The sequence below is a fragment of the Leucoraja erinacea genome, chromosome 12 (genome assembly GCF_028641065.1).
Source record: "Leucoraja erinacea ecotype New England chromosome 12, Leri_hhj_1, whole genome shotgun sequence".
NCBI classification, from domain to species: domain Eukaryota; kingdom Metazoa; phylum Chordata; class Chondrichthyes; order Rajiformes; family Rajidae; genus Leucoraja; species Leucoraja erinaceus.
The window spans coordinates 31305099-31318058 of record NC_073388.1 but is presented as its reverse complement, the minus strand read 5'-3'; the positions used below and the strand labels follow the sequence as shown (position 1 = coordinate 31318058).

At 39.3% G+C, this 12960-nt stretch overlaps 1 pseudogene; it reads left to right on the top strand.

Moving 5' to 3' along the window:
- Positions 1-302: 302 nt before the first annotated feature.
- On the top strand, positions 303-413 carry LOC129702439 (U2 spliceosomal RNA; annotated as a pseudogene).
- Positions 414-12960: the final 12547 nt, after the last annotated feature.

Here is a 12960-nt window from a genome sequence, read left to right as displayed (position 1 = left end):
GATACACAATAGAATTTTACAACACATAATTTTCTAGTCCAGCTGATATATCGAGAGAGGAATTTGGAGGAGAACACCAAATGGATATTGGGCTATAGTATTTGCTGATGTTTCTACACGATATGGAACACCAGATGTACTCGTATCCAGACATAATCACCAATTACCAAATATATCATATGGGATACAGACACTGGACATCAGCAACGGAGGGGTTTTAGCTGCATTGTAAGGGAAGAATTATTATCTACACATTCCCTTCCTAACAAAATAGGATATGGCACTTGACGCATCAAACATAGATCAGATCTCGGCTTTTTGGCCAAGATCAAGCATAATATCTGTTTTTTTTTATCAGTTTAAATATCTGATATGTCCCTTATCTAGGGACCATATATTATAAATAAATAAATAAATAAATAAAATGAATAATACGATATATTCGTTAAGAACGGAAACCTTTTCTAGTGTTAAGTATATTCGTTTTAAGAACGAAAATGGCAAGCATTGATTCAAAGGATGCTTACTATTTTCAGTACCCATAACAGGTGACCACGGACGTTATTTTATCTAATTGGATGGCTCAGCTCTAGCAGTATAGAGCACTACCTAATGTGTTTACATTAGCACCTAGGTTATTTACAAAATATAACAACCAGCCACATAATGGTAATGGCTTCTTTGGATGACATACTAATTGTGCGGGAACTTAGGATGGGCTGGACAAACGGTAACAGCCACTTAACAATTATTGGAAACTAGGATTCATTATCCATCCAATTAAATCAAAATTAAAGCCTTCAAACTAAAGGGATTATTTGGGGTTCACCAATAACTCAGTTCCTCATGTCAGTAACTTTGCCAACAGAGGTTACAACCTTAATAAAGGCATACAGCAAAATCATTGACATGAGGATAAACCATCCATCAGACTGGTAGCAAGAATTTTGGCAACAGGTGGTACTGGGAATATGGGTTTCCAGCCACATAATTCAAACCCTTACGTTATAAAGATTTACAGAGAGCCAAAATATGAGCTCTTAAAATTAATGGTGATCATTTCGATAGAATGATGAAGCCATACAGAAGCCATATTGGAACTAAATGGTGGAAAGATAACATTGGGCATTGCTCCAATCCTATCATTGTCAGCAACCGGTCTATGGTCCTACATATGCATTGCTATGCACTAGGATGGTGTGTTACCAATTCCATCTCCAGCTGTGGAGGAAGATGGAATACACAGGAAGCATCATTATTACTAACACTGGGCATAACTACCTGGAAATGTTGGGTGTTTTTCATGGCCTAAAGTCATGTTGCTCTGGAATATGTTAAACAGGTTATTAGATTATAAATTAACAATACCACTGTGGTAGCACATGGGTGAAAGGGAATCTACATCATGTAACAATCTGGCCAACACAATTTGGCAACCTCATCAGTAGGGGTGTTTTTAATAGTACCCCACTGACCTACCCAACCATGATTCTCGGCGGTACTGGGAATGAGATTAGAACCATGCAGCACCATCCTAAACAGACGATGAAGAATGGGGAAAACCACTCGTGCCATGAACATATAAATCGCTTATATCGTAGAGACCGAAAGCGCCGCTATTACATCTGGGACTGACGGCCAGAGCAATGGACATGATCACAGCTGGCCACAGACAATCAACCTAAAGACAATGTCTAAAATACATAAACTAATGGGAGATGTGTTGCAACCATAATACATCATCCAGCCTGTTTGGCAGCTTTGTTAACCGACGGGGGCTTAGTATTAGTGACATCAACTGTGCCAGAAGTGGTCCATCTACTTACCTATGGCAAGAGAACGGAACAACAGCTTATGGAGTACAATTTTATGGGAATTCCCCAAAGACCGAGTATTCCCAAATATGGGACATCAGCATCGTCTTAACGTTGTTAAAGAACTGGGCTCCAGCCACAGCGCTGTCATTACATGTTTTGACATTTTTTCAAAACTATCATGCTGATGGCTTAGGTCATGGCACTAAGGACTCAGTCCCTACCAAATTAAGGCTGGATAACTAGACCAGTTCACCTGGCAACTTACACTTCTATATTCAGGAATTAGGGAACAAAACAGACAGGGGTCAGCGGGCCTTAACATAACATTTTTAGAGCCTACCCTACAGATGATTGACTGTTGTGAGACATCTACAAATATACATGGAACAAACCAAGACCATCAGTGGCACAGAAGAGGAACTTTTCATCAACTACAGACAGCCTCATTAAAGAATAACAGGCCAGGCCAGCTAAATGGCTAACATAGTATTGACCAAAGTTGGTGTAAACACTAACTGGGTTAAAATCTCACTCAATCAGGCTGCAGCAACGTCGGCAGCATTTAAATTGGAGGTTCCTATGGATAAAATCCTCAGGACTGCAGGATGGCCATCGGAAAGAACATTCTAAAGATTATAACAAACCAGTAATGGAAACTGGAATTTTTTCAGAAACATTGTTAAGTTTCTATACCATAATTTACCCCAAAAAACAGGGGCTATCAATTATTATTAACTTTATGGTTATTTATATATATCATATTGATGTTTAATATGTTATCACTATTCTCCCCAAAACCAAGGCAGACGTGATGATGGACTCGTTCCACGGCTTGAATCACAGAGCTTTGAAATCTTCATGTAGTCACTCACGTGACTCCGAAGTAAAGTAGTAAGATTAAACGAGAACTTACCAGTTCGAAGTTTGATCTGTATTTTATGAGGAGTAACGTTGAGGGAATCATGCCCTCCGCTCCCACCCTTGATCATAAACACGACTGGTATCTTTTCTCTAATCTTACTATGCTTAAGTCATTACAGGTATCTGTGATTCACTCCGCTGCTTTGAAGAATGACACGCAAGCGTACTAGCGGGCTCTTCATGTATTCCCTCAACGTTACTCCTCATAAAATACAGATCAAACTTCGAACTGGTGTAGTTCTCGTTTAATCTTACTATTTTAATCCCTCCCTGGTCCATTGTTTTTTGTCATCAGTTTGTTTCCAAAAGTGTTCAATTCTCCTAGACGTTATTCTCCCAATAGATGATACCCTTTGTATTTTTAGCTCTGATTTTAAAATATGAATAGATGCTGCACCTTCTCCATGTCCACAATGTTCATACTGTCATGTACTCAAAAGTGAATGCAGTAACATATCAAAAATAAGCTTATTGAATGTCTCTGTTTCTCTAATCTATTCAAAGGGCTTGGAGATTTTGGGATAGAAAATCATCGTTGGTTGTATGTTCTACATTTCTAACATGAGGGCATATTGACTATTGAAACTAATAGTGCAACAGTTTGGAAGCAATATTCAATGAATAACCATCGCTATGTTACACATTTAGTGAAAATAGCCAAAACCAAATTTCTAAACCATTATTCAGGTCTAGTTGCTGAATCCCCCAATTCAGTTGCACATCATTCTAATACCAATATATGATACAGATCAATGTCCCCATTGTAAACCTTCTCTCTTTGTCTCTCCTTTTCACATACAGTATGTTTTCAGCCTCATCAGTTTTTTTTCTTCTGCACCTCAGTATTCGCATCATCCTCAATAGCATTAATTTCATAATTCTGCGGTAAGGTCTTGGAACTGAAGCATTAAATCTGGTTCTCCTTCCACAAGCACTTTCTGAACTGCTGTATGTTTCCATTCTTTTTTTGTATTTTAATCTTATCCTTCTTTACTGATACTTTTCTTTTGTTGGACAATGTTACAACTACTCTAATTTGTAATTGTTATTTGAATTCTTGGAGCTTGAAAGTATTTTCTTAATCATGAGCAAAACAAAAAGTGCTGGAGTAACTCAATGGGTCAGACAGCATCTGTGGAGGAAATGGATAGGTGACATTGCAACTTGGGGCCCTTCTTCAAACTTCAAACTTTTATCTAAAGAAGGGTTTCAACCCAAAACATCGCTTGTCCATTCCCTCCACGTATGCTGCCTGATCCGCTGAGTTATTCCAGTTTATGCAGTTCCTTGTGTTTCTATAATAGAGTCATTAAGCCTGGACATATGAAAATGGTCATCTATTGACAAATTGTCTAGAAAATACGGAATATGTACTGAGATTTCTATCTAACAAATCGGTCAGAGAAAAAAGGCATCACTGCTTCAACAAATGTTCAAAACGACAGCATGAGGGTATTAAGCAAAATAAACTCTATATAATTCCACGTCAGTGCCGATGCTTTTAATCCAATAGCACAAAATTAAATTTCAGCTGAGGGATCACAAACAGGATAAGAGTTGTGATACTGCAAAGTATGATGATTGATGATAGCACTTTACTTATGTATCTGAAACATTGACTGATGGAGAGATGAGATTCAGAAATATGTTCAGATCTATCAGAGCTCTTTTGCTTGTGCAAGGTTCAATCATTTTACACAAAGTCAAGGCAATAGACTAAAGCAATAATGAAATGCTTGTCATTTACAAACAAGATAAATGACACCCAGTGTACAAGGGCCCTGCCGTATTACTGCCCAGTGTCTGTCCATCAAAAATAGCCAATCAAAGAAAAGTATTATAATGTAAAATTCATTGCAACGAGTGATGCTGATTCCATCTTGTGCCATTGACATTATTGGACTGGAAAATGAAACCATTTAACACAAACCTCGAGAGATAAACAATTGCTCAAAGAATCAATTGCTGAGACTAAATAAACTAACAATAATGTTATAGGCAAGTGTCATAAGATTTTAATTCTATAATGCTTTCATGAAGAAATGTGGTAACTGAACAGACAAATAGAAATTACAGGTCATTGTTAGAATTCTTATTGCTTCTTGAAATTAGCATTTTGCCTTATCTGTTATGTCTAATTTTGCAACACAATGAAGTTAAACAGTAAAGGTGTTTGCAATCTAGTATAATGACATTAGAGTTTGCCATCAAAATAGCAATGCATTTAATGGACGTACTTTAATTTGTTAATTGTCCAGGGAACTACGTTGAGGAAGAGCCATCCCATGAATTGCAACTCAATGGAAGTTGTACACAGTTTGTACCATTCCACCTTGTGCTACCTTTCAGCACTTTACTTCCGGCCCCTTAGTTTTTGGCCGGCTTGAACGGCATATGACGCATAATCTGATTTATTTGAATGTGAACTTTGAGCGGCATTGAAAAGGGTTTACTTTTGCTTTCTTCACTTGAATATTAATAGTTTTAATTAACATATAGTGGAAAATGTATCTGAAGTAGAATCGTACTTTTCTGTTATTTAAACTTGTTGAACTATTTTTTGAACGACAAATGCATCAAAGCAGGCAGGGAGCTCAGGATCAGCTGCCTGAGGCATAGTTGTGGTTCCAGACCTGCTCTGTTTTGTGGGACTGCTACAAGGGAAAAACCTGCAATTCCCCTGGATCTGTAGACCTGCAATTGGTAAGTAGATGGGAGACCTTGAGGCGTGAGCTTGATCTTCCACAACCTCACCCAATATCCTCCACAAATAAGCTTGAATGATTATCTTGCCAACAAAACACTTGGTGTGGCAAGGTCAAACATATATGTTTACAGCCTAGTTATTTTAAGACAGAAAACTGATCAAGGCTTGAATCATACCTCATGTCCGTTCAACTTCAAATCACACCCATCCCTGAGAGTAATAAAGCAATAAACAATTCTGTCATACTTTTGATTTTGTGGGTGCCTAACATTTTTGTTATTTATTATTGGGGTGTAAGCACCGATAAGTCCATGGATTATTATTTATGCCCAATTTTTCTTCGGAAAGTGCTGAACAACCTCCTGCTTGAAACCTTGAACCGCAATGAAAGGGTTATAATTCTCTGAGAATAATGTTCACCGCAGTACAGGAAAAGTGTGCAAGATTTTACTTAGTTTATAAGTTCAAAATAGATCTGTTGACCTTTAAAAATGAAGTCACTGCCAGCGTGGAAAAGAGGACAAGTTAAACTGCAAATGAAACATCACAAGCAACATAAGAGTTGCTTAATAAGATAAGAATAAAAGCTTTTTGCTGTACCCTTGGTACACATGACAATAAACTAAACTAAGAAATGAATCTGCAAAGTATACACACTAATGGTAACAAGCTGCCTATATGTCTTATTTAGTGCGTGATGAAGGATGAGATTGGGAAGAATGTCCAGATTTAAAGAGGACTCCTGGTTTGGGTGTTGGAAATCTGAAATAAAAACAGGAAAACCAGGAATAGGATAGGCAGCATCTGTGGAGAGAGTATCAGAGTCATTCAGTTTGATGACCATTTACCTCTTTTTCAACACTCTCATTTGAAGATAATCACTATCTGGCATTTGTGTGATTCCATTTCTGCATATCATGTAGCCCTTCTTGAAAGCAGACTTTGGTTGCCTTTATCTCAGGAGTTATAAATGGAATTGAAATAGCAAACATTAACAGCCAGCTTGCTATCTCACAGCATGAAAAAAAATGGAATTGAGGAGGCAGCTGAATATCTTCTTTCCTAGGCCTCCCCTTCATCCCTGAAAAAAAACATGCAGCCATATCCTGGAGCCATCGTCCTTGATATGCTTTGCTCAGTATTACATAAACTAGTGGAGAGTTTTCTCCATTTTCAGTCACTTTTAACCAGGTTTCATTAATCCTCCACTCAATGAAATGTTGTTTTGATTCCATAGGCTATGACGCCCATATCACCTCTGAAATTCTGATTTTTTTTTTTCAGAGTGATATTATAGTTGAATAATAGAGTTGAAGACAGAAACAGCTCCTTCATCCAAAATCATCCATGCTGACTTTGAGGCCTGTCCACACTTAATCCTATTTGCTTGCATTAGATCTGTATCTCTTGACACCTTTACTATCCAAATACCTGTCCAAATCTCTTTTAAATGGTGTAATTGTATCTGCCTCCCACACTTCCCCAGGGAGCTTCTTTTTTAGATACCCTCTGTGAGGACAACGTCCCTTAAATCTTCTCTTAAGGAAGGATATCCCTTAGGGGAGAACAAAGCAGGATCCGGTGTAGGATACTTAGTAGGCACACTTTATGTGGAAACTCTTTGCATACCTTGGGTATGCAAAACAAAGAATTTCACTGTGACTTGTCACATCTGACATTAAAATATTCATACATTCATTTGTTCATTTGTTCATTCATTCGTTCATTTATTCATACATTCCCCTTTTGTATCTTAAACCTATGCCGTCTAACGTTAGAAGTCACCACTGTGAAAATTACTCTTAATATCTACCCATTCCATGTCCATGATAATTTTATAAACCCGTAGAAAGTCATCCCTCAGTCTCATACCTTCCAGTGACAATAGACCCAGGCGATCCAATCTACTTATATGTAAAGCCCTTCAATCCAGGCAATAACCTGGGAAATCGCTAATGCCACCACATTCTTCCTGTTGTGGAGATTGAGATCCTTCAGATCAATGTTTTGTGCAGCTGCAACATAAAATTCAAATGCTTCTGCTCATTGCCTTGACCAATGAAACCAAGCATGCAAAATGTATTATACATCTGTGTCACCAATTTCAGGGAGCTATGAACTGTACCTCAAGACCCCTCTTTACATCAACACTCGTGACGTCCCTGACTTTTATTATATACATCCTATTAGTATTTAATGGCCCAAAATGCATTACCTATTCTGAATTAAATTCCATCTGTCACTGCTCCACCCAACATTCCAATGACATCCCTCTGTATTCTTTGTTTCTTTCTTTTCTGTGTACAAAAGCTGTAAAGGGGTCCAGAGACTGAAACTGAAACCTTCTAGCTTCATGATGTTTTTATCATCATTATTAATAAAATATTGACTGATTGTTTGTAAACAGATTACCAACAAAATATTCTATTACAACCAATACTTAGAAATCTTTAGAACATTTCTCATTTGCAAAAAGTCCAGCAAAGCGATCAATACATCATTATTTGAAATCTTATTTAAAATCAATTTTAACATCTACAAGTCAAATTTATATGTTAGTTATCTTCAATTGTAATACATTTTCTAACCATCATTTAGAATCCACTGCTTCAATATTGATGACCTATCTGAGTAAAACTATTTATATAGCTATTTTAATGCAAACTATGTAGCTCCTAATCCAACTGTACAGAATGCTGTAGCACTGTTCAAAAAGGAAAAATTGAGTAAATGATCTAATTATACCTAATGCAGCAAAATGTTTGATAATACAAGCTTTGAAGAGCACAATACAACAATATTAATACAAAGTCAAATGTATTAAGGATAGCTGGCAAGCAACTCTGAAAGGCATGTCAAGTCTGTCAAATTTCAAGATTGAAGGAACATAATGCTCATGTAAGGAATGTCCAATGAAGCAAATTGACAAGAAAGAGAAATGTTCAGATGCATACTTGTCCGGAATTCATACTTGTCCCTAAAGAGGCCACATGCGGATGAAATCTAGTAGGCAAGTGTAGGGGACAGGGGGCATGGGCTTGGTGGATACAACAACATGACTGAGACCTCTTGAATTCTGGTATTGCATGTCCCTCTTCTCCATATGATAGCTAGTGAAAAACTGCTTGCTGCACACAAAGAATGAGATGCTGGAAGAGTTTAATTGGAAGAATAACCCACACAAAATGGTATGCCATCTGAAAACAAGTAAACATCGTGTGAATGAAGGTTGTAAACATGCAAATTTTCTCCAATTTAATTGCAATAACATATAGAAAATACATGAAGGTCTAAAATGGAGTGTTGTTAATGGTAAAGTTGTGGATCCTATCTGGTGGGTCATACTTCCATAAATTAGTTAAGAGTAGTCAAGGACCAACATAAAAATATGGAAAATGCAAAATGCTGGAACAACTCAGCAAGTCAGGCAGCTTCTGTGCTAATTTTCATCATTATATGTGACATTATATGTGGCAAAAATGTGATGATACAAAAAGCATTGGGTGTACATATTTTCTGCAGCAGTTACCATCCATCTTTGCTATACATCATTCAGAAAAGTGACATTGATTTTAGTTGCATATTGCTCACCCATAATCTGTGTGATATTCCACTGTCATCCAATATGTGTGTTTTAATATTTTAAAGACTGCAGTCGCTATTTCCCAGTGACAAACCCTTCCATCCATCTGCTAACTTTGTTGAGAAATATTGCACTCTTTAGTGCCTTCTACTTAAATGCAGAATTTTAATCTCAAATTCATTGGTCTCAAGAGAGAACTTTTATTTTATGTGGCAAATACAGATCTTAGAATAACCTTCGTCTTTAATTACATTTTAGAAGTCAATGTTCTGGAAATGGCCATCTTCAGTGCTGTGTTTTTCTTATTGGTGAATTTGGGTCAGTTTAAGTTCTCTGTGAAATTTGTAGTATATTCTTCTGGGACTCTTAAATCTGTGTTCCAGCAATAACATACAGATCCAGCTATTTTAAACTACACTGTTGCAAATAAACTTCAGTTGACTGGTTTCCCTATTGGATCAAGTTGTCAATAACTGCCCATCACGTGCAGTATCCTGGCCTGAAGGATAATGGAGCTTTAGCTCATTGCCTGCTGTGTTACTATGGGGGGGGGGGGGGTCCAGAATAACCCACCATGAAATATCGAGGGACGGATGCAGAATCTCCACACAGATTTTGCAGCATGCACCAAAAAATGCAGGGAAATTGTCATCAGAATAGGGTATGTCTTCCTGTGACAGATGTCTCTTCTTCCCACACCTCATTCACGCCACAGCAAACAACACCAGGGGGCCAATGAGAAAACAAACACCCAATGGGCAGCATCCCAGCCTCTTGGAGATAGTATTGGGTTACAGCAGAGTGGGAGTGAGTGCAATTTAGTAAGAGATCTGGGAAGTGGCATCGACAGGGGGGCATGGTGGTGCAGCGGTAGAGATTTGGGTTTGATCCTGACTACAGATGCTGTCTTTGTGGAATTTTACTGTTCTGCATGTGCCCACGTGGGTTTTCTCCAAGTGCTCCGGTTTGCTCCCACATTCCAAAGACGTGCAGGTTAATTGGCTTCTGGAAATTGTCCCTACTGTATAGTGTAGAAGCAGTGCATGGGTAACTACTAGTTGCTGGTCATCGAGGATTCAGTGGGCCAAAGGGTCTGTTTCCTCACTGTATCTCTGAGCTCAACTAAAACTAAATTAAATTAGACAATGGAACGTCAGGTCATTACCAGAGAAGGTGTGGAGTGGTATTTTAGGCGAGCTTTCTCATATTCATTTAAAGGTCATCATAAGATACCAGATTTTCCAGCTGTCTTATACGTTTGTAGTTCTGGAAATTCCTCCTCGGAATTGGTTATGGAGTGCAGTCAGTCATCTGATTGGGTTCTTATAGATTTCTAATCAGCAGTGCTGAATTCTGCGTTTGTTTGGATAGAGTTTTGATGAGTGACCTATACCGGACATTCTGTCCATGGATTAATTGTCTTCTGGAAATTTCCCTAGTGTAAAAGGTAGAAGCAGTGTACGGGTAGTTGCTGGTCATCGAGGATTCAGTGGGCCAATGTATTCTGTTTCATCACTGTATCTCAAAGCTATGTGTACAAATATAGCCCTTTAATAACGTTTTATCTGTCTCACGTTTCTATCTGCATAAATCATTTTTCTACACTCCTGGTGGACTCATTCATTCAGAATGTTGAAAAGCCTTGTGGTTCTGTTCATATCCCCCCCCATCCTTAATTCTCCTTTCTACAAATCTCCGAGATTTCTGTGTTTCTCAATCTCTTGTGAAATATCCATTTTGTTAAATTTCAGACATTGGTGGATATACGTTCAACCATCCTGGTCTGTGGTTCTGAATATACCTCCTAAAATGTATTCACCTCCACATCTCACCAAAACAAAATGTGGCAAGGAGTTCAACACATTTTGGTAACACCCAATGAATGCAACTTGTTTGATAAGAGTCATGGTTCTATATTAAACATTGATTTCATGCATAATTTAAGTGCATACCACAAAGCCAAAGGGGCAGAATTTCCACAGTTTGTTGTGCCTTTATCCCCTCTGACCCATCCCTCCTGTTCCCTTCAACCCATAATGCCCCTGTCCCACTTAGGAAACCTGAACGGAAACATCTGGAGACTTTGCGACCCACCCAAGGTTTCCATGCGGTTCCCGGAGGTTTTTGTCAGTCTCCCTAATGGTCAAAAGTGGTTTCCGCTTCTTCTATGCGCCAGCGATTATTTCAAAAAATTAAAAACTGGCCGCGACTAAAAATAGGTTGCCGTTTTAAAAATCGTTAATTTTTTAGTTGAGCCGGTTGCGATGCTAGTTGAAGGTGGTTGCCGGAGGTTGCAGGTAGTGGATAGTCTTACCTTCCAATACCTGCAACCTCCGGCAACCAGCTCGACTAAAAAATTACCGATTTTTACAAACGGCAACCTATTTTTAGTCGTGGCCAGTTTTTAATTATTTCAAATAATCGCCGGAACATAGAAGAAGCGGAAACCACTTTTGACCACTAGGGAGACTGACTAAAACTTCCAGGAACCTCCGGGAACCGTACAGAAACCTTGGGTGGGGCGCAAAGTCTCCAGAGGTTTCCGTTCAGGTTTCCTAAGGGACAGAGGTATAACCCTCCCTCGGGCATTACCTTCAACCCTAAATCCTCCTCTAAGCTTACCTTTAATACTAGGTTTCAAGTATGAAATTAAAGCAAACCTTATTCCTCAGCGGTTCATCCCCCATACCTGATTAAGATCCTTGGGGGGTTTAAACTAATTGCACCTACTTTATTGACTATTAATACCCATAGTGATTTTAATTATTTTTTTTCCGGATGTCATACATTATTATGAATGCAGTAAATGCAAACGGACCCGAACACAAACACAAATGGTTGGAGGAACTCAACAGGTCAGGCAGCATCTGTTGGATGAAAGATTAGATGCCACACTGGTCAGGATCCTTTTTCAGGTTGATAAATATGGGGTGATAGACTGTAAAAGAGAAGTGGGTGGAGCAAAGCTAGATTTCCATACGATTTGACAGCAGATTATCAGAGTTTTCTTATAATGTGGTCATGGTTAACATGTGTGCTTGCTACTGAAGGCCAATTTGTGTGTCAAGCATATTGCCATGAGGTGACGTCCTTTCCAGAATTGTACCCAGTGCATACAATAGAAAGTGTTTAGAGGGATATAGACTGAATGTAGGAAAATGAGACTAACCCAGAATGGCAATTTGGGCACTGTGGGCAGGGTGGGCTGAAAGGCCTGTTTATTTACTGCATGTCTCGGGGACTATCTCAGAAAATCAGCCATTCATGCATTAGCAGTATGGGTTAAATATTATAAATTACCAGAACAAATGGGACCCGTTGGGCCCTGTTCCACCAACAGAATATTCCACCAAACTGCGCAGTGCATCTGACGGGTTCCATTTGTGACACAAGACAGGGCCAGCCTTAGGAGGTGCGGGGCCCAATTGGGAAATTTTTTCATAGAAATATAAATAAATAAATATAAATGAGTCACGTTTCTTGAGTAACATGACAATACGGGGGAGAGTTCCTTTCTCAACGTGTGGGGACTCTAGCCAGGGGTAAAGTTGCGGGGAGGGAAGGAGCGTTGAGAAGGAGAGGGTCAGGGTTGCTGCCAGTAACTCGCTCACTCACCGCTGCTGCGACGCTCCGGGGCCACTGCATTGTGGCCAGGGAGGGAAGCAGCTCGCGTGGCTACGAACGGCCTCCATCACCGGACAACGGAACCGACTGCCATCTCAGCGCCTTCTGGCGGCCCGCTCACCTCTGGCAGTGCTCTCTGGTGTCTTACTCCTGTGTCAGCACGACCAAGGGATCAATTGAGGTTACTTGCACTGACACATGGAGTAATCTCCACCGGCCGCTGTCCTGTTATCCATTGCCCGCTGACCCATTCTTGAGCTGGATGATCCCCAGCCGACCTCCTCCTTCTCAACCTTCCTGCCCTCCCT